The sequence below is a fragment of the Hyperolius riggenbachi genome, chromosome 4, assembly GCF_040937935.1.
Source record: "Hyperolius riggenbachi isolate aHypRig1 chromosome 4, aHypRig1.pri, whole genome shotgun sequence".
Lineage (NCBI taxonomy): Eukaryota > Metazoa > Chordata > Amphibia > Anura > Hyperoliidae > Hyperolius > Hyperolius riggenbachi.
The window spans coordinates 9,318,284-9,342,045 of NC_090649.1; the positions used below are offsets into that span (position 1 = coordinate 9,318,284).

Genomic DNA, 23,762 nt, shown 5'->3' on the forward strand with positions numbered 1-23,762 from the left:
AGAAAGTGTAATAAGGGCCCTGCTGTAACGTACATATTAGGGTAGCTAAGACTACTCCTGTGCCGTTCTCGCAGTTGAAGAGATGGGTGAACTGTGACACCGCACTTAAAAAAAAAAAAAAAAAAAAAAAAAACAGCAAACAGAGAAGCTTCCCCATATTGGAGCATTGGATTTGGTCAAGTCTTAAGCCAATGTGTTGTAGGGCACAAGTAAGCTTTGGGTTAGCAGGAATGGTTGCATGGCCACCTAGCTTTTCATCCTTCCCACCCTTGCCCTGGAATCTTCCAGACTTCAAATTGCTGTCCTTTGCTGTGTGTGTTGCACCAGCATCATCCAGGGGGGCACATGATCTTTCTGAAGTCTTGAATTGAAGTCTGTAAGCAGTATCACCATGTGTCCCACTGCTTACATCTAGCAAAGTAAGCAAATAAGCAAGCTCATTTTTCTCTTGGGTATATTGCAATGGTACATGCTAGGCAAGTTTCAGCATGTAACGTTGGTGGTATAGTGGTGAGCATAGCTGCCTTCCAAGCAGTTGACCCGGGTTCGATTCCTGGCCAACGCATGTGAGCTTGCTTTTGGCACCCTACAATTCCATGGAAGACAAGACCAAGACAAGATCTCTGAACAGTTAGGACATCCTGCACCTGCTCAGTCTCTGGAGAGGTTCCATTCCGGTGCAGCAGACTCTACGCCAGCTTAAAGTTCTTTCTAAATGGTCAACACTTAATGCAGACACTCTATAATGTTCTAAACAAATAGCTAGCAAGGCACTAAAGCGAGCCTGTCCTTGGGTGGGCTTGAACTGCCTTTCTTTGGCTTGACAGCCGTCGCCAGGCTTTGGGTTCGATCCCCGGCTAATACTTTACTGCTGCTTCTGGGGTACAGAAAACTTCATTTGGTCACAGACACTGCCAGGGATGTCTGTTGTATCACTAAGACATGAACTTGATGCTGCTCACCCTTTTCATGAACGTGAATGAGATTCCAACGTGTCTCAAATGAATCTACATGGCTATCTGGGGTTCTCTTCGGACAACTGTTGAACACAAAAGGAAAGGCCGTCCCTGGGTGGGCTTGAACCACCAACCTTTCGGTTAACAGCCGAACGCGCTAACCGATTGCGCCACAGAGACTGTGCCTGCAGTTGTTGCTAAATGATTTTATGGGGATGTATGTGTGTCTTGTGGAGTGAGGAAGTAAGTCTGCTCCAAGAAGTTTAACGCCACTTTTTCCCACAATGAAGCATTCACTGTATGGCAGCAGAGTGGCGCAGCGGAAGCGTGCTGGGCCCATAACCCAGAGGTCGATGGATCGAAACCATCCTCTGCTAGGTGTACGTTGGTTTTTATACCTTGCTTACCATATGGGCCAATTGTCGGCCATAGCCCCTTAAGAGAAAGTGTCATTAGGGCCTTGCTGTAACATATATAGTAGTGTAACTATTTCAACTAATGTACCCTTCTTAAACTTGAAGGTTGAATACAAACAGAAGCAGAGTGGCACAGCGGAAGCGTGCTGGGCCCATAACCCAGAGGTCGATGGATCGAAACCATCCTCTGCTAGGCATGAATTCATTTTTGCACCTTGCTTTATCGCATGGGCAAAACGGTTTCCATTGCCCTGTAAGAGAAAGTGTAATAAGGGCCCTGCTGTAACGTACATATTAGGGTAGCTAAGACTACTCCTGTGCCGTTCTTGCAGTTGAAGAGATGGGTGAACTGTGACACCGCACTTAAAAAAAAAAAAAAAAAAAAAAACAGCAAACAGAGAAGCTTCCCCATATTGGAGCATTGGATTTGGTCAAGTCTTAAGCCAATGTGTTGTAGGGCACAAGTAAGCTTTGGGTTAGCAGGAATGGTTGCATGGCCACCTAGCTTTTCATCCTTCCCACCCTTGCCCTGGAATCTTCCAGACTTCAAATTGCTGTCCTTTGCTGTGTGTGTTGCACCAGCATCATCCAGGGGGGCACATGCTCTTTCTGAAGTCTTGAATTGAAGTCTGTAAGCAGTATCACCATGTGTCCCACTGCTTACATCTAGCAAAGTAGGCAAATAAGCAAGCTCATTTTTCTCTTGGGTATATTGCAATGGTACATGCTAGGCGAGTTTCAGCATGTAGCGTTGGTGGTATAGTGGTGAGCATAGCTGCCTTCCAAGCAGTTGACCCGGGTTCGATTCCCGGCCAACGCATGTGAGCTTGCTTTTGGCACCCTACAATTCCATGGAAGACAAGACCAAGACAAGATCTCTGAACAGTTAGGACATCCTGCACCTGCTCAGTCTCTGGAGAGGTTCCATTCCGGTGCAGCAGACTCTACGCCAGCTTAAAGTTCTTTCTAAATGGTCAACACTTAATGCAGACACTCTATAATGTTCTAAACAAATAGCTAGCAAGGCACTAAAGCGAGCCTGTCCTTGGGTGGGCTTGAACTGCCTTTCTTTGGCTTGACAGCCGTCGCCAGGCTTTGGGTTCGATCCCCGGCTAATACTTTACTGCTGCTTCTGGGGTACAGAAAACTTCATTTGGTCACAGACACTGCCAGGGATGTCTGTTGTATCACTAAGACATGAACTTGATGCTGCTCACCCTTTTCATGAACGTGAATGAGATTCCAACGTGTCTCAAATGAATCTACATGGCTATCTGGGGTTCTCTTTGGACAACTGTTGAACACAAAAGGAAAGGCCGTCCCTGGGTGGGCTTGAACCAGCAACCTTTCGGTTAACAGCCGAACGCGCTAACCGATTGCGCCACAGAGACTGTGCCTGCAGTTGTTGCTAAATGATTTTATGGGGATGTATGTGTGTCTTGTGGAGTGAGGAAGTAAGTCTGCTCCAAGAAGTTTAACGCCACTTTTTCCCACAATGAAGCATTCACTGTATGGCAGCAGAGTGGCGCAGCGGAAGCGTGCTGGGCCCATAACCCAGAGGTCGATGGATCGAAACCATCCTCTGCTAGATGTACGTTGGTTTTTATACCTTGCTTACCATATGGGCCAATTGTCGGCCATAGCCCCTTAAGAGAAAGTGTCATTAGGGCCTTGCTGTAACATATATAGTAGTGTAACTATTTCAACTAATGTACCCTTCTTAAACTTGAAGGTTGAATACAAACAGAAGCAGAGTGGCGCAGCGGAAGCGTGCTGGGCCCATAACCCAGAGGTCGATGGATCGAAACCATCCTCTGCTAGGCATGAATTCATTTTTGCACCTTGCTTTATCGCATGGGCAAAACGGTTTCCATTGCCCTGTAAGAGAAAGTGTAATAAGGGCCCTGCTGTAACGTACATATTAGGGTAGCTAAGACTACTCCTGGGCCGTTCTTGTAGTTGAAGAGATGGGTGAACTGTGACACCGCACTTAAAAAAAAAAAAAACAGCAAACAGAGAAGCTTCCCCATATTGGAGCATTGGATTTGGTCAAGTCTTAAGCCAATGTGTTGTAGGGCACAAGTAAGCTTTGGGTTAGCAGGAATGGTTGCATGGCCACCTAGCTTTTCATCCTTCCCACCCTTGCCCTGGAATCTTCCAGACTTCAAATTGCTGTCCTTTGCTGTGTGTGTTGCACCAGCATCATCCAGGGGGGCACATGATCTTTCTGAAGTCTTGAATTGAAGTCTGTAAGCAGTATCACCATGTGTCCCACTGCTTACATCTAGCAAAGTAGGCAAATAAGCAAGCTCATTTTTCTCTTGGGTATATTGCAATGGTACATGCTAGGCGAGTTTCAGCATGTAGCGTTGGTGGTATAGTGGTGAGCATAGCTGCCTTCCAAGCAGTTGACCCGGGTTCGATTCCCGGCCAACGCATGTGAGCTTGCTTTTGGCACCCTACAATTCCATGGAAGACAAGACCAAGACAAGATCTCTGAACAGTTAGGACATCCTGCACCTGCTCAGTCTCTGGAGAGGTTCCATTCCGGTGCAGCAGACTCTACGCCAGCTTAAAGATCTTTCTAAATGGTGAACACTTAATGCAGACACTCTATAATGTTCTAAACAAATAGCTAGCAAGGCACTAAAGCGAGCCTGTCCTTGGGTGGGCTTGAACTGCCTTTCTTTGGCTTGACAGCCGTCGACAGGCTTTGGGTTCGATCCCCGGCTAATACTTTACTGCTGCTTCTGGGGTACAGAAAACTTCATTTGGTCACAGACACTGCCAGGGATGTCTGTTGTATCACTAAGACATGAACTTGATGCTGCTCACCCTTTTCATGAACGTGAATGAGATTCCAACGTGTCTCAAATGAATCTACATGGCTATCTGGGGTTCTCTTTGGACAACTGTTGAACACAAAAGGAAAGGCCGTCCCGGGGTGGGCTTGAACCACCAACCTTTCGGTTAACAGCCGAACGCGCTAACCGATTGCGCCACAGAGACTGTGCCTGCAGTTGTTGCTAAATGATTTTATGGGGATGTATGTGTGTCTTGTGGAGTGAGGAAGTAAGTCTGCTCCAAGAAGTTTAACGCCACTTTTTCCCACAATGAAGCATTCACTGTATGGCAGCAGAGTGGCGCAGCGGAAGCGTGCTGGGCCCATAACCCAGAGGTCGATGGATCGAAACCATCCTCTGCTAGATGTACGTTGGTTTTTATACCTTGCTTACCATATGGGCCAATTGTCGGCCATAGCCCCTTAAGAGAAAGTGTCATTAGGGCCTTGCTGTAACATATATAGTAGTGTAACTATTTCAACTAATGTACCCTTCTTAAACTTGAAGGTTGAATACAAACAGAAGCAGAGTGGCGCAGTGGAAGCGTGCTGGGCCCATAACCCAGAGGTCGATGGATCGAAACCATCCTCTGCTAGGCATGAATTCATTTTTGCACCTTGCTTTATCGCATGGGCAAAACGGTTTCCATTGCCCTGTAAGAGAAAGTGTAATAAGGGCCCTGCTGTAACGTACATATTAGGGTAGCTAAGACTACTCCTGGGCCGTTCTTGTAGTTGAAGAGATGGGTGAACTGTGACACCGCACTTAAAAAAAAAAAAAACAGCAAACAGAGAAGCTTCCCCATATTGGAGCATTGGATTTGGTCAAGTCTTAAGCCAATGTGTTGTAGGGCACAAGTAAGCTTTGGGTTAGCAGGAATGGTTGCATGGCCACCTAGCTTTTCATCCTTCCCACCCTTGCCCTGGAATCTTCCAGACTTCAAATTGCTGTCCTTTGCTGTGTGTGTTGCACCAGCATCATCCAGGGGGGCACATGATCTTTCTGAAGTCTTGAATTGAAGTCTGTAAGCAGTATCACCATGTGTCCCACTGCTTACATCTAGCAAAGTAGGCAAATAAGCAAGCTCATTTTTCTCTTGGGTATATTGCAATGGTACATGCTAGGCGAGTTTCAGCATGTAGCGTTGGTGGTATAGTGGTGAGCATAGCTGCCTTCCAAGCAGTTGACCCGGGTTCGATTCCCGGCCAACGCATGTGAGCTTGCTTTTGGCACCCTACAATTCCATGGAAGACAAGACCAAGACAAGATCTCTGAACAGTTAGGACATCCTGCACCTGCTCAGTCTCTGGAGAGGTTCCATTCCGGTGCAGCAGACTCTACGCCAGCTTAAAGTTCTTTCTAAATGGTCAACACTTAATGCAGACACTCTATAATGTTCTAAACAAATAGCTAGCAAGGCACTAAAGCGAGCCTGTCCTTGGGTGGGCTTGAACTGCCTTTCTTTGGCTTGACAGCCGTCGCCAGGCTTTGGGTTCGATCCCCGGCTAATACTTTACTGCTGCTTCTGGGGTACAGAAAACTTCATTTGGTCACAGACACTGCCAGGGATGTCTGTTGTATCACTAAGACATGAACTTGATGCTGCTCACCCTTTTCATGAACGTGAATGAGATTCCAACGTGTCTCAAATGAATCTACATGGCTATCTGGGGTTCTCTTCGGACAACTGTTGAACACAAAAGGAAAGGCCGTCCCTGGGTGGGCTTGAACCACCAACCTTTCGGTTAACAGCCGAACGCGCTAACCGATTGCGCCACAGAGACTGTGCCTGCAGTTGTTGCTAAATGATTTTATGGGGATGTATGTGTGTCTTGTGGAGTGAGGAAGTAAGTCTGCTCCAAGAAGTTTAACGCCACTTTTTCCCACAATGAAGCATTCACTGTATGGCAGCAGGGTGGCGCAGCGGAAGCGTGCTGGGCCCATAACCCAGAGGTCGATGGATCGAAACCATCCTCTGCTAGATGTACGTTGGTTTTTATACCTTGCTTACCATATGGGCCAATTGTCGGCCATAGCCCCTTAAGAGAAAGTGTCATTAGGGCCTTGCTGTAACATATATAGTAGTGTAACTATTTCAACTAATGTACCCTTCTTAAACTTGAAGGTTGAATACAAACAGAAGCAGAGTGGCGCAGCGGAAGCGTGCTGGGCCCATAACCCAGAGGTCGATGGATCGAAACCATCCTCTGCTAGGCATGAATTCATTTTTGCACCTTGCTTTATCGCATGGGCAAAACGGTTTCCATTGCCCTGTAAGAGAAAGTGTAATAAGGGCCCTGCTGTAACGTACATATTAGGGTAGCTAAGACTACTCCTGGGCCGTTCTTGTAGTTGAAGAGATGGGTGAACTGTGACACCGCACTTAAAAAAAAAAAAAACAGCAAACAGAGAAGCTTCCCCATATTGGAGCATTGGATTTGGTCAAGTCTTAAGCCAATGTGTTGTAGGGCACAAGTAAGCTTTGGGTTAGCAGGAATGGTTGCATGGCCACCTAGCTTTTCATCCTTCCCACCCTTGCCCTGGAATCTTCCAGACTTCAAATTGCTGTCCTTTGCTGTGTGTGTTGCACCAGCATCATCCAGGGGGGCACATGATCTTTCTGAAGTCTTGAATTGAAGTCTGTAAGCAGTATCACCATGTGTCCCACTGCTTACATCTAGCAAAGTAGGCAAATAAGCAAGCTCATTTTTCTCTTGGGTATATTGCAATGGTACATGCTAGGCGAGTTTCAGCATGTAGCGTTGGTGGTATAGTGGTGAGCATAGCTGCCTTCCAAGCAGTTGACCCGGGTTCGATTCCCGGCCATTGCATGTGAGCTTGCTTTTGGCACCCTACAATTCCATGGAAGACAAGACCAAGACAAGATCTCTGAACAGTTAGGACATCCTGCACCTGCTCAGTCTCTGGAGAGGTTCCATTCCGGTGCAGCAGACTCTACGCCAGCTTAAAGTTCTTTCTAAATGGTGAACACTTAACGCAGACACTCTATAATGTTCTAAACAAATAGCTAGCAAGGCACTAAAGCGAGCCTGTCCTTGGGTGTGCTTGAACTGCCTTTCTTTGGCTTGACAGCCGTCGCCAGGCTTTGGGTTCGATCCCCGGCTAATACTTTACTGCTGCTTCTGGGGTACAGAAAACTTCATTTGGTCACAGACACTGCCAGGGATGTCTGTTGTATCACTAAGACATGAACTTGATGCTGCTCACCCTTTTCATGAACGTGAATGAGATTCCAACGTGTCTCAAATGAATCTACATGGCTATCTGGGGTTCTCTTTGGACAACTGTTGAACACAAAAGGAAAGGCCGTCCCTGGGTGGGCTTGAACCACCAACCTTTCGGTTAACAGCCGAACGCGCTAACCGATTGCGCCACAGAGACTGTGCCTGCAGTTGTTGCTAAATGATTTTATGGGGATGTATGTGTGTCTTGTGGAGTGAGGAAGTAAGTCTGCTCCAAGAAGTTTAACGCCACTTTTTCCCACAATGAAGCATTCACTGTATGGCAGCAGAGTGGCGCAGTGGAAGCGTGCTGGGCCCATAACCCAGAGGTCGATGGATCGAAACCATCCTCTGCTAGATGTGCGTTGGTTTTTATACCTTGCTTACCATATGGGCCAATTGTCGGCCATAGCCCCTTAAGAGAAAGTGTCATTAGGGCCTTGCTGTAACATATATAGTAGTGTAACTATTTCAACTAATGTACCCTTCTTAAACTTGAAGGTTGAATACAAACAGAAGCAGAGTGGCGCAGCGGAAGCGTGCTGGGCCCATAACCCAGAGGTCGATGGATCGAAACCATCCTCTGCTAGGCATGAATTCATTTTTGCACCTTGCTTTATCGCATGGGCAAAACGGTTTCCATTGCCCTGTAAGAGAAAGTGTAATAAGGGCCCTGCTGTAACGTACATATTAGGGTAGCTAAGACTACTCCTGGGCCGTTCTTGTAGTTGAAGAGATGGGTGAACTGTGACACCGCACTTAAAAAAAAAAAAAACAGCAAACAGAGAAGCTTCCCCATATTGGAGCATTGGATTTGGTCAAGTCTTAAGCCAATGTGTTGTAGGGCACAAGTAAGCTTTGGGTTAGCAGGAATGGTTGCATGGCCACCTAGCTTTTCATCCTTCCCACCCTTGCCCTGGAATCTTCCAGACTTCAAATTGCTGTCCTTTGCTGTGTGTGTTGCACCAGCATCATCCAGGGGGGCACATGATCTTTCTGAAGTCTTGAATTGAAGTCTGTAAGCAGTATCACCATGTGTCCCACTGCTTACATCTAGCAAAGTAGGCAAATAAGCAAGCTCATTTTTCTCTTGGGTATATTGCAATGGTACATGCTAGGCGAGTTTCAGCATGTAGCGTTGGTGGTATAGTGGTGAGCATAGCTGCCTTCCAAGCAGTTGACCCGGGTTCGATTCCCGGCCAACGCATGTGAGCTTGCTTTTGGCACCCTACAATTCCATGGAAGACAAGACCAAGACAAGATCTCTGAACAGTTAGGACATCCTGCACCTGCTCAGTCTCTGGAGAGGTTCCATTCCGGTGCAGCAGACTCTACGCCAGCTTAAAGTTCTTTCTAAATGGTGAACACTTAATGCAGACACTCTATAATGTTCTAAACAAATAGCTAGCAAGGCACTAAAGCGAGCCTGTCCTTGGGTGGGCTTGAACTGCCTTTCTTTGGCTTGACAGCCGTCGCCAGGCTTTGGGTTCGATCCCCGGCTAATACTTTACTGCTGCTTCTGGGGTACAGAAAACTTCATTTGGTCACAGACACTGCCAGGGATGTCTGTTGTATCACTAAGACATGAACTTGATGCTGCTCACCCTTTTCATGAACGTGAATGAGATTCCAACGTGTCTCAAATGAATCTACATGGCTATCTGGGGTTCTCTTCGGACAACTGTTGAACACAAAAGGAAAGGCCGTCCCTGGGTGGGCTTGAACCACCAACCTTTCGGTTAACAGCCGAACGCGCTTACCGATTGCGCCACAGAGACTGTGCCTGCAGTTGTTGCTAAATGATTTTATGGGGATGTATGTGTGTCTTGTGGAGTGAGGAAGTAAGTCTGCTCCAAGAAGTTTAACGCCACTTTTTCCCACAATGAAGCATTCACTGTATGGCAGCAGAGTGGCGCAGCGGAAGCGTGCTGGGCCCATAACCCAGAGGTCGATGGATCGAAACCATCCTCTGCTAGATGTACGTTGGTTTTTATACCTTGCTTACCATATGGGCCAATTGTCGGCCATAGCCCCTTAAGAGAAAGTGTCATTAGGGCCTTGCTGTAACATATATAGTAGTGTAACTATTTCAACTAATGTACCCTTCTTAAACTTGAAGGTTGAATACAAACAGAAGCAGAGTGGCGCAGCGGAAGCGTGCTGGGCCCATAACCCAGAGGTCGATGGATCGAAACCATCCTCTGCTAGGCATGAATTCATTTTTGCACCTTGCTTTATCGCATGGGCAAAACGGTTTCCATTGCCCTGTAAGAGAAAGTGTAATAAGGGCCCTGCTGTAACGTACATATTAGGGTAGCTAAGACTACTCCTGGGCCGTTCTTGTAGTTGAAGAGATGGGTGAACTGTGACACCGCACTTAAAAAAAAAAAAACAGCAAACAGAGAAGCTTCCCCATATTGGAGCATTGGATTTGGTCAAGTCTTAAGCCAATGTGTTGTAGGGCACAAGTAAGCTTTGGGTTAGCAGGAATGGTTGCATGGCCACCTAGCTTTTCATCCTTCCCACCCTTGCCCTGGAATCTTCCAGACTTCAAATTGCTGTCCTTTGCTGTGTGTGTTGCACCAGCATCATCCAGGGGGCACATGATCTTTCTGAAGTCTTGAATTGAAGTCTGTAAGCAGTATCACCATGTGTCCCACTGCTTACATCTAGCAAAGTAGGCAAATAAGCAAGCTCATTTTTCTCTTGGGTATATTGCAATGGTACATGCTAGGCAAGTTTCAGCATGTAGCGTTGGTGGTATAGTGGTGAGCATAGCTGCCTTCCAAGCAGTTGACCCGGGTTCGATTCCCGGCCAACGCATGTGAGCTTGCTTTTGGCACCCTACAATTCCATGGAAGACAAGACCAAGACAAGATCTCTGAACAGTTAGGACATCCTGCACCTGCTCAGTCTCTGGAGAGGTTCCATTCCGGTGCAGCAGACTCTACGCCAGCTTAAAGTTCTTTCTAAATGGCCAACACTTAATGCAGACACTCTATAATGTTCTAAACAAATAGCTAGCAAGGCACTAAAGCGAGCCTGTCCTTGGGTGGGCTTGAACTGCCTTTCTTTGGCTTGACAGCCGTCGCCAGGCTTTGGGTTCGATCCCCGGCTAATACTTTACTGCTGCTTCTGGGGTACAGAAAACTTCATTTGGTCACAGACACTGCCAGGGATGTCTGTTGTATCACTAAGACATGAACTTGATGCTGCTCACCCTTTTCATGAACGTGAATGAGATTCCAACGTGTCTCAAATGAATCTACATGGCTATCTGGGGTTCTCTTTGGACAACTGTTGAACACAAAAGGAAAGGCCGTCCCTGGGTGGGCTTGAACCACCAACCTTTCGGTTAACAGCCGAACGCGCTAACCGATTGCGCCACAGAGACTGTGCCTGCAGTTGTTGCTAAATGATTTTATGGGGATGTATGTGTGTCTTGTGGAGTGAGGAAGTAAGTCTGCTCCAAGAAGTTTAACGCCACTTTTTCCCACAATGAAGCATTCACTGTATGGCAGCAGAGTGGCGCAGCGGAAGCGTGCTGGGCCCATAACCCAGAGGTCGATGGATCGAAACCATCCTCTGCTAGATGTACGTTGGTTTTTATACCTTGCTTACCATATGGGCCAATTGTCGGCCATAGCCCCTTAAGAGAAAGTGTCATTAGGGCCTTGCTGTAACATATATAGTAGTGTAACTATTTCAACTAATGTACCCTTCTTAAACTTGAAGGTTGAATACAAACAGAAGCAGAGTGGCGCAGCGGAAGCGTGCTGGGCCCATAACCCAGAGGTCGATGGATCGAAACCATCCTCTGCTAAGCATGAATTCATTTTTGCACCTTGCTTTATCGCATGGGCAAAACGGTTTCCATTGCCCTGTAAGAGAAAGTGTAATAAGGGCCCTGCTGTAACGTACATATTAGGGTAGCTAAGACTACTCCTGGGCCGTTCTTGTAGTTGAAGAGATGGGTGAACTGTGACACCGCACTTAAAAAAAAAAAAAACAGCAAACAGAGAAGCTTCCCCATATTGGAGCATTGGATTTGGTCAAGTCTTAAGCCAATGTGTTGTAGGGCACAAGTAAGCTTTGGGTTAGCAGGAATGGTTGCATGGCCACCTAGCTTTTCATCCTTCCCACCCTTGCCCTGGAATCTTCCAGACTTCAAATTGCTGTCCTTTGCTGTGTGTGTTGCACCAGCATCATCCAGGGGGGAACATGATCTTTCTGAAGTCTTGAATAGAAGTCTGTAAGCAGTATCACCATGTGTCCCACTGCTTACATCTAGCAAAGTAGGCAAATAAGCAAGCTCATTTTTCTCTTGGGTATATTGCAATGGTACATGCTAGGCAAGTTTCAGCATGTAGTGTTGGTGGTATAGTGGTGAGCATAGCTGCCTTCCAAGCAGTTGACCCGGGTTCGATTCCCGGCCAACGCATGTGAGCTTGCTTTTGGCACCCTACAATTCCATGGAAGACAAGACCAAGACAAAATCTCTGAACAGTTAGGACATCCTGCACCTGCTCAGTCTCTGGAGAGGTTCCATTCCGGTGCAGCAGACTCTACGCCAGCTTAAAGTTCTTTCTAAATGGTCAACACTTAATGCAGACACTCTATAATGTTCTAAACAAATAGCTAGCAAGGCACTAAGGCGAGCCTGTCCTTGGGTGGGCTTGAACTGCCTTTCTTTGGCTTGACAGCCGTCGCCAGGCTTTGGGTTCGATCCCCGGCTAATACTTTACTGCTGCTTCTGGGGTACAGAAAACTTCATTTGGTCACAGACACTGCCAGGGATGTCTGTTGTATCACTAAGACATGAACTTGATGCTGCTCACCCTTTTCATGAACGTGAATGAGATTCCAACGTATCTCAAATGAATCTACATGGCTATCTGGGGTTCTCTTCGGACAACTGTTGAACACAAAAGGAAAGGCCGTCCCTGGGTGGGCTTGAACCACCAACCTTTCGGTTAACAGCCGAACGCGCTAACCGATTGCGCCACAGAGACTGTGCCTGCAGTTGTTGCTAAATGATTTTATGGGGATGTATGTGTGTCTTGTGGAGTGAGGAAGTAAGTCTGCTCCAAGAAGTTTAACGCCACTTTTTCCCACAATGAAGCATTCACTGTATGGCAGCAGACTGGCGCAGCGGAAGCGTGCTGGGCCCATAACCCAGAGGTCGATGGATCGAAACCATCCTCTGCTAGATGTACGTTGGTTTTTATACCTTGCTTACCATATGGGCCAATTGTCGGCCATAGCCCCTTAAGAGAAAGTGTCATTAGGGCCTTGCTGTAACATATATAGTAGTGTAACTATTTCAACTAATGTACCCTTCTTAAACTTGAAGGTTGAATACAAACAGAAGCAGAGTGGCGCAGCGGAAGCGTGCTGAGCCCATAACCCAGAGGTCGATGGATCGAAACCATCCTCTGCTAGGCATGAATTCATTTTTGCACCTTGCTTTATCGCATGGGCAAAACGGTTTCCATTGCCCTGTAAGAGAAAGTGTAATAAGGGCCCTGCTGTAACGTACATATTAGGGTAGCTAAGACTACTCCTGGGCCGTTCTTGTAGTTGAAGAGATGGGTGAACTGTGACACCGCACTTAAAAAAAAAAAAAACAGCAAACAGAGAAGCTTCCCCATATTGGAGCATTGGATTTGGTCAAGTCTTAAGCCAATGTGTTGTAGGGCACAAGTAAGCTTTGGGTTAGCAGGAATGGTTGCATGGCCACCTAGCTTTTCATCCTTCCCACCCTTGCCCTGGAATCTTCCAGACTTCAAATTGCTGTCCTTTGCTGTGTGTGTTGCACCAGCATCATCCAGGGGGGCACATGATCTTTCTGAAGTCTTGAATTGAAGTCTGTAAGCAGTATCACCATGTGTCCCACTGCTTACATCTAGCAAAGTAGGCAAATAAGCAAGCTCATTTTTCTCTTGGGTATATTGCAATGGTACATGCTAGGCGAGTTTCAGCATGTAGCGTTGGTGGTATAGTGGTGAGCATAGCTGCCTTCCAAGCAGTTGACCTGGGTTCGATTCCCGGCCAACGCATGTGAGCTTGCTTTTGGCACCCTACAATTCCATGGAAGACAAGACCAAGACAAGATCTCTGAACAGTTAGGACATCCTGCACCTGCTCAGTCTCTGGAGAGGTTCCATTCCGGTGCAGCAGACTCTACGCCAGCTTAAAGTTCTTTCTAAATGGTGAACACTTAATGCAGACACTCTATAATGTTCTAAACAAATAGCTAGCAAGGCACTAAAGCGAGCCTGTCCTTGGGTGGGCTTGAACTGCCTTTCTTTGGCTTGACAGCCGTCGCCAGGCTTTGGGTTCGATCCCCGGCTAATACTTTACTGCTGCTTCTGGGGTACAGAAAACTTCATTTGGTCACAGACACTGCCAGGGATGTCTGTTGTATCACTAAGACATGAACTTGATGCTGCTCACCCTTTTCATGAACGTGAATGAGATTCCAACGTGTCTCAAATGAATCTACATGGCTATCTGGGGTTCTCTTTGGACAACTGTTGAACACAAAAGGAAAGGCCGTCCCTGGGTGGGCTTGAACCACCAACCTTTCGGTTAACAGCCGAACGCGCTAACCGATTGAGCCACAGAGACTGTGCCTGCAGTTGTTGCTAAATGATTTTATGGGGATGTATGTGTGTCTTGTGGAGTGAGGAAGTAAGTCTGCTCCAAGAAGTTTAACGCCACTTTTTCCCACAATGAAGCATTCACTGTATGGCAGCAGAGTGGCGCAGCGGAAGCGTGCTGGGCCCATAACCCAGAGGTCGATGGATCGAAACCATCCTCTGCTAGATGTACGTTGGTTTTTATACCTTGCTTACCATATGGGCCAATTGTCGGCCATAGCCCCTTAAGAGAAAGTGTCATTAGGGCCTTGCTGTAACATATATAGTAGTGTAACTATTTCAACTAATGTACCCTTCTTAAACTTGAAGGTTGAATACAAACAGAAGCAGAGTGGCGCAGCGGAAGCGTGCTGGGCCCATAACCCAGAGGTCGATGGATCGAAACCATCCTCTGCTAGGCATGAATTCATTTTTGCACCTTGCTTTATCGCATGGGCAAAACGGTTTCCATTGCCCTGTAAGAGAAAGTGTAATAAGGGCCCTGCTGTAACGTACATATTAGGGTAGCTAAGACTACTCCTGGGCCGTTCTTGTAGTTGAAGAGATGGGTGAACTGTGACACCGCACTTAAAAAAAAAAAAAACAGCAAACAGAGAAGCTTCCCCATATAGGAGCATTGGATTTGGTCAAGTCTTAAGCCAATGTGTTGTAGGGCACAAGTAAGCTTTGGGTTAGCAGGAATGGTTGCATGGCCACCTAGCTTTTCATCCTTCCCACCCTTGCCCTGGAATCTTCCAGACTTCAAATTGCTGTCCTTTGCTGTGTGTGTTGCACCAGCATCATCCAGGGGGGCACATGATCTTTCTGAAGTCTTGAATTGAAGTCTGTAAGCAGTATCACCATGTGTCCCACTGCTTACATCTAGCAAAGTAGGCAAATAAGCAAGCTCATTTTTCTCTTGGGTATATTGCAATGGTACATGCTAGGCGAGTTTCAGCATGTAGCGTTGGTGGTATAGTGGTGAGCATAGCTGCCTTCCAAGCAGTTGACCCGGGTTCGATTCCTGGCCAATGCATGTGAGCTTGCTTTTGGCACCCTACAATTCCATGGAAGACAAGACCAAGACAAGATCTCTGAACAGTTAGGACATCCTGCACCTGCTCAGTCTCTGGAGAGGTTCCATTCCGGTGCAGCAGACTCTACGCCAGCTTAAAGTTCTTTCTAAATGGTGAACACTTAATGCAGACACTCTATAATGTTCTAAACAAATAGCTAGCAAGGCACTAAAGCGAGCCTGTCCTTGGGTGGGCTTGAACTGCCTTTCTTTGGCTTGACAGCCGTCGCCAGGCTTTGGGTTCGATCCCCGGCTAATACTTTACTGCTGCTTCTGGGGTACAGAAAACTTCATTTGGTCACAGACACTGCCAGGGATGTCTGTTGTATCACTAAGACATGAACTTGATGCTGCTCACCCTTTTCATGAACGTGAATGAGATTCCAACGTGTCTCAAATGAATCTACATGGCTATCTGGGGTTCTCTTTGGACAACTGTTGAACACAAAAGGAAAGGCCGTCCCTGGGTGGGCTTGAACCACCAACCTTTCGGTTAACAGCCGAACGCGCTAACCGATTGCGCCACAGAGACTGTGCCTGCAGTTGTTGCTAAATGATTTTATGGGGATGTATGTGTGTCTTGTGGAGTGAGGAAGTAAGTCTGCTCCAAGAAGTTTAACGCCACTTTTTCCCACAATGAAGCATTCACTGTATGGCAGCAGAGTGGCGCAGCGGAAGCGTGCTGGGCCCATAACCCAGAGGTCGATGGATCGAAACCATCCTCTGCTAGATGTGCGTTGGTTTTTATACCTTGCTTACCATATGGGCCAATTGTCGGCCATAGCCCCTTAAGAGAAAGTGTCATTAGGGCCTTGCTGTAACATATATAGTAGTGTAACTATTTCAACTAATGTACCCTTCTTAAACTTGAAGGTTGAATACAAACAGAAGCAGAGTGGCGCAGCGGAAGCGTGCTGGGCCCATAACCCAGAGGTCGATGGATCGAAACCATCCTCTGCTAGGCATGAATTCATTTTTGCACCTTGCTTTATCGCATGGGCAAAACGGTTTCCATTGCCCTGTAAGAGAAAGTGTAATAAGGGCCCTGTTGTAACGTACATATTAGGGTAGCTAAGACTACTCCTGGGCCGTTCTTGTAGTTGAAGAGATGGATGAACTGTGACACCGCACTTAAAAAAAAAAAAAAAAAAAAAAAAAAAACAGCAAACAGAGAAGCTTCCCCATATTGGAGCATTGGATTTGGTCAAGTCTTAAGCCAATGTGTTGTAGGGCACAAGTAAGCTTTGGGTTAGCAGGAATGGTTGCATGGCCACCTAGCTTTTCATCCTTCCCACCCTTGCCCTGGAATCTTCCAGACTTCAAATTGCTGTCCTTTGCTGTGTGTGTTGCACCAGCATCATCCAGGGGGGCACATGATCTTTCTGAAGTCTTGAATTGAAGTCTGTAAGCAGTATCACCATGTGTCCCACTGCTTACATCTAGCAAAGTAGGCAAATAAGCAAGCTCATTTTTCTCTTGGGTATATTGCAATGGTACATGCTAGGCGAGTTTCAGCATGTAACGTTGGTGGTATAGTGGTGAGCATAGCTGCCTTCCAAGCAGTTGACCTGGGTTCGATTCCCGGCCAACGCATGTGAGCTTGCTTTTGGCACCCTACAATTCCATGGAAGACAAGACCAAGACAAGATCTCTGAACAGTTAGGACATCCTGCACCTGCTCAGTCTCTGGAGAGGTTCCATTCCGGTGCAGCAGACTCTACGCCAGCTTAAAGTTCTTTCTAAATGGTGAACACTTAATGCAGACACTCTATAATGTTCTAAACAAATAGCTAGCAAGGCACTAAAGCGAGCCTGTCCTTGGGTGGGCTTGAACTGCCTTTCTTTGGCTTGACAGCCGTCGCCAGGCTTTGGGTTCGATCCCCGGCTAATACTTTACTGCTGCTTCTGGGGTACAGAAAACTTCATTTGGTCACAGACACTGCCAGGGATGTCTGTTGTATCACTAAGACATGAACTTGATGCTGCTCACCCTTTTCATGAACGTGAATGAGATTCCAACGTGTCTCAAATGAATCTACATGGCTATCTGGGGTTCTCTTCGGACAACTGTTGAACACAAAAGGAAAGGCCGTCCCTGGGTGGGCTTGAACCACCAACCTTTCGGTTAGCAGCCGAACGCGCTAACCGATTGCGCCACAGAGACTGTGCCTGCAGTTGTTGCTAAATGATTTTATGGGGATGTATGTGTGTCTTGTGGAGTGAGGAAGTAAGTCTGCTCCAAGAAGTTTAACGCCACTTTTTCCCACAATGAAGCATTCACTGTATGGCAGCAGAGTGGCGCAGCGGAAGCGTGCTGGGCCCATAACCCAGAGGTCGATGGATCGAAACCATCCTCTGCTAGATGTTCGTTGGTTTTTATACCTTGCTTACCATATGGGCCAATTGTCGGCCATAGCCCCTTAAGAGAAAGTGTCATTAGGGCCTTGCTGTAACATATATAGTAGTGTAACTATTTCAACTAATGTACCCTTCTTAAACTTGAAGGTTGAATACAAACAGAAGCAGAGTGGCGCAGCGGAAGCGTGCTGTGCCCATAACCCAGAGGTCGATGGATCGAAACCATACTCTGCTAGGCATGAATTAATTTTTGCACCTTGCTTTATCGCATGGGCAAAACGGTTTCCATTGCCCTGTAAGAGAAAGTGTAATAAGGGCCCTGCTGTAACGTACATATTAGGGTAGCTAAGACTACTCCTGGGCCGTTCTTGTAGTTGAAGAGATGGGTGAACTGTGACACCGCACTTAAAAAAAAAAAAAAACAGCAAACAGAGAAGCTTCCCCATATTGGAGCATTGGATTTGGTCAAGTCTTAAGCCAATGTGTTGTAGGGCACAAGTAAGCTTTGGGTTAGCAGGAATGGTTGCATGGCCACCTAGCTTTTCATCCTTCCCACCCTTGCCCTGGAATCTTCCAGACTTCAAATTGCTGTCCTTTGCTGTGTGTGTTGCACCAGCATCATCCACGGGGGCACATGATCTTTCTGAAATCTTGAATTGAAGTCTGTAAGCAGTATCACCATGTGTCCCACTGCTTACATCTAGCAAAGTAGGCAAATAAGCAAGCTCATTTTTCTCTTGGGTATATTGCAATGGTACATGCTAGGCGAGTTTCAGCATGTAGCGTTGGTGGTATAGTGGTGAGCATAGCTGCCTTCCAAGCAGTTGACCCGGGTTCGATTCCTGGCCAACGCATGTGAGCTTGCTTTTGGCACCCTACAATTCCATGGAAGACAAGACCAAGACAAAATCTCTGAACAGTTAGGACATCCTGCACCTGCTCAGTCTCTGGAGAGGTTCCATTCCGGTGCAGCAGACTCTACGCCAGCTTAAAGTTCTTTCTAAATGGTCAACACTTAATGCAGACACTCTATAATGTTCTAAACAAATAGCTAGCAAGGCACTAAGGCGAGCCTGTCCTTGGGTGGGCTTGAACTGCCTTTCTTTGGCTTGACAGCCGTCGCCAGGCTTTGGGTTCGATCCCCGGCTAATACTTTACTGCTGCTTCTGGGGTACAGAAAACTTCATTTGGTCACAGACACTGCCAGGGATGTCTGTTGTATCACTAAGACATGAACTTGATGCTGCTCACCCTTTTCATGAACGTGAATGAGATTCCAACGTGTCTCAAATGAATCTACATGGCTATCTGGGGTTCTCTTCGGACAACTGTTGAACACAAAAGGAAAGGCCGTGCCTGGGTGGGCTTGAACCACCAACCTTTCGGTTAACAGCCGAACACGCTAACCGATTGCGCCACAGAGACTGTGCCTGCAGTTGTTGCTAAATGATTTTATGGGGATGTATGTGTGTCTTGTGGAGTGAGGAAGTAAGTCTGCTCCAAGAAGTTTAACGCCACTTTTTCCCACAATGAAGCATTCACTGTATGGCAGCAGAGTGGCGCAGCGGAAGCGTGCTGGGCCCATAACCCAGAGGTCGATGGATCGAAACCATCCTCTGCTAGGTGTACGTTGGTTTTTATACCTTGCTTACCATATGGGCCAATTGTCGGCCATAGCCCCTTAAGAGAAAGTGTCATTAGGGCCTTGCTGTAACATAGATAGTAGTGTAACTATTTCAACTAATGTACCCTTCTTAAACTTGAAGGTTGAATACAAACAGAAGCAGAGTGGCGCAGCGGAAGCGTGCTGGGCCCATAACCCAGAGGTCGATGGATCGAAACCATCCTCTGCTAGGCATGAATTCAATTTTGCACCTTGCTTTATCGCATGGGCAAAACGGTTTCCATTGCCCTGTAAGAGAAAGTGTAATAAGGGCCCTGCTGTAACGTACATATTAGGGTAGCTAAGACTACTCCTGGGCCGTTCTTGTAGTTGAAGAGATGGGTGAACTGTGACACCGCACTTAAAAAAAAAAAAAAAAAAAAAAAACAGCAAACAGAGAAGCTTCCCCATATTGGAGCATTGGATTTGGTCAAGTCTTAAGCCAATGTGTTGTAGGGCACAAGTAAGCTTTGGGTTAGCAGGAATGGTTGCATGGCCACCTAGCTTTTCATCCTTCCCACCCTTGCCCTGGAATCTTCCAGACTTCAAATTGCTGTCCTTTGCTGTGTGTGTTGCACCAGCATCATCCAGGGGGGCACATGATCTTTCTGAAGTCTTGAATTGAAGTCTGTAAGCAGTATCACCATGTGTCCCACTGCTTACATCTAGCAAAGTAGGCAAATAAGCAAGCTCATTTTTCTCTTGGGTATATTGCAATGGTACATGCTAGGCGAGTTTCAGCATGTAGCGTTGGTGGTATAGTGGTGAGCATAGCTGCCTTCCAAGCAGTGGACCCGGGTTTGATTCCCGGCCAACGCATGTGAGCTTGCTTTTGGCACCCTACAATTCCATGGAAGACAAGACCAAGACAAGATCTCTGAACAGTTAGGACATCCTGCACCTGCTCAGTCTCTGGAGAGGTTCCATTCCGGTGCAGCAGACTCTACGCCAGCTTAAAGTTCTTTCTAAATGGTCAACACTTAATGCAGACACTCTATAATGTTCTAAACAAATAGCTAGCAAGGCACTAAAGCGAGCCTGTCCTTGGGTGGGCTTGAACTGCCTTTCTTTGGCTTGACAGCCGTCGCCAGGCTTTGGGTTCGATCCCCGGCTAATACTTTACTGCTGCTTCTGGGGTACAGAAAACTTCATTTGGTCACAGACACTGCCAGGGATGTCTGTTGTATCACTAAGACATGAACTTGATGCTGCTCACCCTTTTCATGAACGTGAATGAGATTCCAACGTGTCTCAAATGAATCTACATGGCTATCTGGGGTTCTCTTCGGACAACTGTTGAACACAAAAGGAAAGGCCGTCCCTGGGTGGGCTTGAACCACCAACCTTTCGGTTAACAGCCGAACGCGCTAACCGATTGCGCCACAGAGACTGTGCCTGCAGTTGTTGATAAATGATTTTATGGGGATGTATGTGTGTCTTGTGGAGTGAGGAAGTAAGTCTGCTCCAAGAAGTTTAACGCCACTTTTTCCCACAATGAAGCATTCACTGTATGGCAGCAGAGTGGCGCAGCGGAAGCGTGCTGGGCCCATAACCCAGAGGTCGATGGATCGAAACCATCCTCTGCTAGATGTACGTTGGTTTTTATACCTTGCTTACCATATGGGCCAATTGTCGGCCATAGCCCCTTAAGAGAAAGTGTCATTAGGGCCTTGCTGTAACATATATAGTAGTGTAACTATTTCAACTAATGTACCCTTCTTAAACTTGAAGGTTGAATACAAACAGAAGCAGAGTGGCGCAGCGGAAGCGTGCTGGGCCCATAACCCAGAGGTCGATGGATCGAAACCATCCTCTGCTAGGCATGAATTCATTTTTGCACCTTGCTTTATCACATGGGCAAAACGGTTTCCATTGCCCTGTAAGAGAAAGTGTAATAAGGGCCCTGCTGTAACGTACATATTAGGGTAGCTAAGACTACTCCTGGGCCGTTCTTGTAGTTGAAGAGATGGGTGAACTGTGACACCGCACTTAAAAAAAAAACAAAACAAAAAAAACAGCAAACAGAGAAGCTTCCCCATATTGGAGCATTGGATTTGGTCAAGTCTTAAGCCAATGTGTTGTAGGGCACAAGTAAGCTTTGGGTTAGCAGGAATGGTTGCATGGCCACCTAGCTTTTCATCCTTCCCACCCTTGCCCTGGAATCTTCCAGACTTCAAATTGCTGTCCTTTGCTGTGTGTGTTGCACCAGCATCATCCAGGGGGGCACATGATCTTTCTGAAGTCTTGAATTGAAGTCTGTAAGCAGTATCACCATGTGTCCCACTGCTTACATCTAGCAAAGTAGGCAAATAAGCAAGCTCATTTTTCTCTTGGGTATATTGCAATGGTACATGCTAGGCGAGTTTCAGCATGTAGCGTTGGTGGTATAGTGGTGAGCATAGCTGCCTTCCAAGCAGTTGACCCGGGTTCGATTCCCGGCCAACGCATGTGAGCTTGCTTTTGGCACCCTACAATTCCATGGAAGACAAGACCAAGACAAGATCTCTGAACAGTTAGGACATCCTGCACCTGCTCAGTCTCTGGAGAGGTTCCATTCCGGTGCAGCAGACTCTACGCCAGCTTAAAGTTCTTTCTAAATGGTCAACACTTAATGCAGACACTCTATAATGTTCTAAACAAATAGCTAGCAAGGCACTAAAGCGAGCCTGTCCTTGGGTGGGCTTGAACTGCCTCTCTTTGGCTTGACAGCCGTCGCCAGGCTTTGGGTTCGATCCCCGGCTAATACTTTACTGCTGCTTCTGGGGTACAGAAAACTTCATTTGGTCACAGACACTGCCAGGGATGTCTGTTGTATCACTAAGACATGAACTTGATGCTGCTCACCCTTTTCATGAACGTGAATGAGATTCCAACGTGTCTCAAATGAATCTACATGGCTATCTGGGGTTCTCTTCGGACAACTGTTGAACACAAAAGGAAAGGCCGTCCCTGGGTGGGCTTGAACCAGCAACCTTTCGGTTAACAGCCGAACGCGCTAACCGATTGCGCCACAGAGACTGTGCCTGCAGTTGTTGCTAAATGATTTTATGGGGATGTATGTGTGTCTTGTGGAGTGAGGAAGTAAGTCTGCTCCAAGAAGTTTAACGCCACTTTTTCCCACAATGAAGCATTCACTGTATGGCAGCAGAGTGGCGCAGCGGAAGCGTGCTGGGCCCATAACCCAGAGGTCGATGGATCGAAACCATCCTCTGCTAGATGTACGTTGGTTTTTATACCTTGCTTACCATATGGGCCAATTGTCGGCCATAGCCCCTTAAGAGAAAGTGTCATTAGGGCCTTGCTGTAACATATATAGTAGTGTAACTATTTCAACTAATGTACCCTTCTTAAACTTGAAGGTTGAATACAAACAGAAGCAGAGTGGCGCAGCGGAAGCGTGCTGGGCCCATAACCCAGAGGTCGATGGATCGAAACCATCCTCTGCTAGGCATGAATTCATTTTTGCACCTTGCTTTATCGCATGGGCAAAACGGTTTCCATTGCCCTGTAAGAGAAAGTGTAATAAGGGCCCTGCTGTAACGTACATATTAGGGTAGCTAAGACTACTCCTGGGCCGTTCTTGTAGTTGAAGAGATGGGTGAACTGTGACACCGCACTTAAAAAAAAAAAAAAAAAAAAAAACAGCAAACAGAGAAGCTTCCCCATATTGGAGCATTGGATTTGGTCAAGTCTTAAGCCAATGTGTTGTAGGGCACAAGTAAGCTTTGGGTTAGCAGGAATGGTTGCATGGCCACCTAGCTTTTCATCCTTCCCACCCTTGCCCTGGAATCTTCCAGACTTCAAATTGCTGTCCTTTGCTGTGTGTGTTGCACCAGCATCATCCAGGGGGGCACATGATCTTTCTGAAGTCTTGAATTGAAGTCTGTAAGCAGTATCACCATGTGTCCCACTGCTTACATCTAGCAAAGTAGGCAAATAAGCAAGCTCATTTTTCTCTTGGGTATATTGCAATGGTACATGCTAGGCGAGTTTCAGCATGTAGCGTTGGTGGTATAGTGGTGAGCATAGCTGCCTTCCAAGCAGTTGACCCGGGTTCGATTCCCGGCCAACGCATGTGAGCTTGCTTTTGGCACCCTACAATTCCATGGAAGACAAGACCAAGACAAGATCTCTGAACAGTTAGGACATCCTGCACCTGCTCAGTCTCTGGAGAGGTTCCATTCCGGTGCAGCATACTCTACGCCAGCTTAAAGTTCTTTCTAAATGGTCAACACTTAATGCAGACACTCTATAATGTTCTAAACAAATAGCTAGCAAGGCACTAAAGCGAGCCTGTCCTTGGGTGGGCTTGAACTGCCTTTCTTTGGCTTGACAGCCGTCGCCAGGCTTTGGGTTCGATCCCCGGCTAATACTTTACTGCTGCTTCTGGGGTACAGAAAACTTCATTTGGTCACAGACACTGCCAGGGATGTCTGTTGTATCACTAAGACATGAACTTGATGCTGCTCACCCTTTTCATGAACGTGAATGAGATTCCAACGTGTCTCAAATGAATCTACATGGCTATCTGGGGTTCTCTTCGGACAACTGTTGAACACAAAAGGAAA

General features: G+C 46.8%; 25 non-coding genes across 25 annotated transcripts; 16 read left to right on the forward strand and 9 right to left on the reverse strand.

The window, feature by feature from the left end:
• Nucleotides 1-1,062: 1,062 nt before the first annotated feature.
• TRNAN-GUU (transfer RNA asparagine (anticodon GUU)) lies at nucleotides 1,063-1,136 on the reverse strand. Its single transcript has one exon. It is a non-coding gene; the product is annotated as a tRNA-Asn (tRNA).
• Nucleotides 1,137-2,120: 984 nt separating this feature from the next.
• TRNAG-UCC (transfer RNA glycine (anticodon UCC)) lies at nucleotides 2,121-2,192 on the forward strand. The gene has a single exon. It is a non-coding gene; the product is annotated as a tRNA-Gly (tRNA).
• A 1,546-nt stretch (nucleotides 2,193-3,738) lies between these two features.
• TRNAG-UCC (transfer RNA glycine (anticodon UCC)) lies at nucleotides 3,739-3,810 on the forward strand. The gene has a single exon. It is a non-coding gene; the product is annotated as a tRNA-Gly (tRNA).
• Nucleotides 3,811-4,738: 928 nt separating this feature from the next.
• TRNAM-CAU (transfer RNA methionine (anticodon CAU)) lies at nucleotides 4,739-4,810 on the forward strand. Its single transcript has one exon. It is a non-coding gene; the product is annotated as a tRNA-Met (tRNA).
• Nucleotides 4,811-5,356: 546 nt separating this feature from the next.
• TRNAG-UCC (transfer RNA glycine (anticodon UCC)) lies at nucleotides 5,357-5,428 on the forward strand. Its single transcript has one exon. It is a non-coding gene; the product is annotated as a tRNA-Gly (tRNA).
• A 497-nt stretch (nucleotides 5,429-5,925) lies between these two features.
• TRNAN-GUU (transfer RNA asparagine (anticodon GUU)) lies at nucleotides 5,926-5,999 on the reverse strand. The gene has a single exon. It is a non-coding gene; the product is annotated as a tRNA-Asn (tRNA).
• Nucleotides 6,000-6,124: 125 nt separating this feature from the next.
• On the forward strand, nucleotides 6,125-6,196 carry TRNAM-CAU (transfer RNA methionine (anticodon CAU)). Its single transcript has one exon. It is a non-coding gene; the product is annotated as a tRNA-Met (tRNA).
• A 778-nt stretch (nucleotides 6,197-6,974) lies between these two features.
• Nucleotides 6,975-7,046, forward strand: TRNAG-UCC (transfer RNA glycine (anticodon UCC)). The gene has a single exon. It is a non-coding gene; the product is annotated as a tRNA-Gly (tRNA).
• A 497-nt stretch (nucleotides 7,047-7,543) lies between these two features.
• TRNAN-GUU (transfer RNA asparagine (anticodon GUU)) lies at nucleotides 7,544-7,617 on the reverse strand. The gene has a single exon. It is a non-coding gene; the product is annotated as a tRNA-Asn (tRNA).
• Nucleotides 7,618-7,742: 125 nt separating this feature from the next.
• TRNAM-CAU (transfer RNA methionine (anticodon CAU)) lies at nucleotides 7,743-7,814 on the forward strand. Its single transcript has one exon. It is a non-coding gene; the product is annotated as a tRNA-Met (tRNA).
• Nucleotides 7,815-8,592: 778 nt separating this feature from the next.
• On the forward strand, nucleotides 8,593-8,664 carry TRNAG-UCC (transfer RNA glycine (anticodon UCC)). Its single transcript has one exon. It is a non-coding gene; the product is annotated as a tRNA-Gly (tRNA).
• Nucleotides 8,665-9,161: 497 nt separating this feature from the next.
• TRNAN-GUU (transfer RNA asparagine (anticodon GUU)) lies at nucleotides 9,162-9,235 on the reverse strand. Its single transcript has one exon. It is a non-coding gene; the product is annotated as a tRNA-Asn (tRNA).
• Nucleotides 9,236-10,208: 973 nt separating this feature from the next.
• TRNAG-UCC (transfer RNA glycine (anticodon UCC)) lies at nucleotides 10,209-10,280 on the forward strand. The gene has a single exon. It is a non-coding gene; the product is annotated as a tRNA-Gly (tRNA).
• Nucleotides 10,281-10,777: 497 nt separating this feature from the next.
• On the reverse strand, nucleotides 10,778-10,851 carry TRNAN-GUU (transfer RNA asparagine (anticodon GUU)). The gene has a single exon. It is a non-coding gene; the product is annotated as a tRNA-Asn (tRNA).
• A 975-nt stretch (nucleotides 10,852-11,826) lies between these two features.
• Nucleotides 11,827-11,898, forward strand: TRNAG-UCC (transfer RNA glycine (anticodon UCC)). The gene has a single exon. It is a non-coding gene; the product is annotated as a tRNA-Gly (tRNA).
• Nucleotides 11,899-12,395: 497 nt separating this feature from the next.
• On the reverse strand, nucleotides 12,396-12,469 carry TRNAN-GUU (transfer RNA asparagine (anticodon GUU)). Its single transcript has one exon. It is a non-coding gene; the product is annotated as a tRNA-Asn (tRNA).
• A 975-nt stretch (nucleotides 12,470-13,444) lies between these two features.
• On the forward strand, nucleotides 13,445-13,516 carry TRNAG-UCC (transfer RNA glycine (anticodon UCC)). The gene has a single exon. It is a non-coding gene; the product is annotated as a tRNA-Gly (tRNA).
• Nucleotides 13,517-15,062: 1,546 nt separating this feature from the next.
• On the forward strand, nucleotides 15,063-15,134 carry TRNAG-UCC (transfer RNA glycine (anticodon UCC)). The gene has a single exon. It is a non-coding gene; the product is annotated as a tRNA-Gly (tRNA).
• A 497-nt stretch (nucleotides 15,135-15,631) lies between these two features.
• TRNAN-GUU (transfer RNA asparagine (anticodon GUU)) lies at nucleotides 15,632-15,705 on the reverse strand. The gene has a single exon. It is a non-coding gene; the product is annotated as a tRNA-Asn (tRNA).
• Nucleotides 15,706-17,263: 1,558 nt separating this feature from the next.
• Nucleotides 17,264-17,337, reverse strand: TRNAS-GCU (transfer RNA serine (anticodon GCU)). Its single transcript has one exon. It is a non-coding gene; the product is annotated as a tRNA-Ser (tRNA).
• A 976-nt stretch (nucleotides 17,338-18,313) lies between these two features.
• On the forward strand, nucleotides 18,314-18,385 carry TRNAG-UCC (transfer RNA glycine (anticodon UCC)). The gene has a single exon. It is a non-coding gene; the product is annotated as a tRNA-Gly (tRNA).
• Nucleotides 18,386-19,941: 1,556 nt separating this feature from the next.
• Nucleotides 19,942-20,013, forward strand: TRNAG-UCC (transfer RNA glycine (anticodon UCC)). Its single transcript has one exon. It is a non-coding gene; the product is annotated as a tRNA-Gly (tRNA).
• A 497-nt stretch (nucleotides 20,014-20,510) lies between these two features.
• Nucleotides 20,511-20,584, reverse strand: TRNAN-GUU (transfer RNA asparagine (anticodon GUU)). Its single transcript has one exon. It is a non-coding gene; the product is annotated as a tRNA-Asn (tRNA).
• A 985-nt stretch (nucleotides 20,585-21,569) lies between these two features.
• On the forward strand, nucleotides 21,570-21,641 carry TRNAG-UCC (transfer RNA glycine (anticodon UCC)). The gene has a single exon. It is a non-coding gene; the product is annotated as a tRNA-Gly (tRNA).
• A 1,555-nt stretch (nucleotides 21,642-23,196) lies between these two features.
• Nucleotides 23,197-23,268, forward strand: TRNAG-UCC (transfer RNA glycine (anticodon UCC)). Its single transcript has one exon. It is a non-coding gene; the product is annotated as a tRNA-Gly (tRNA).
• Nucleotides 23,269-23,762: the final 494 nt, after the last annotated feature.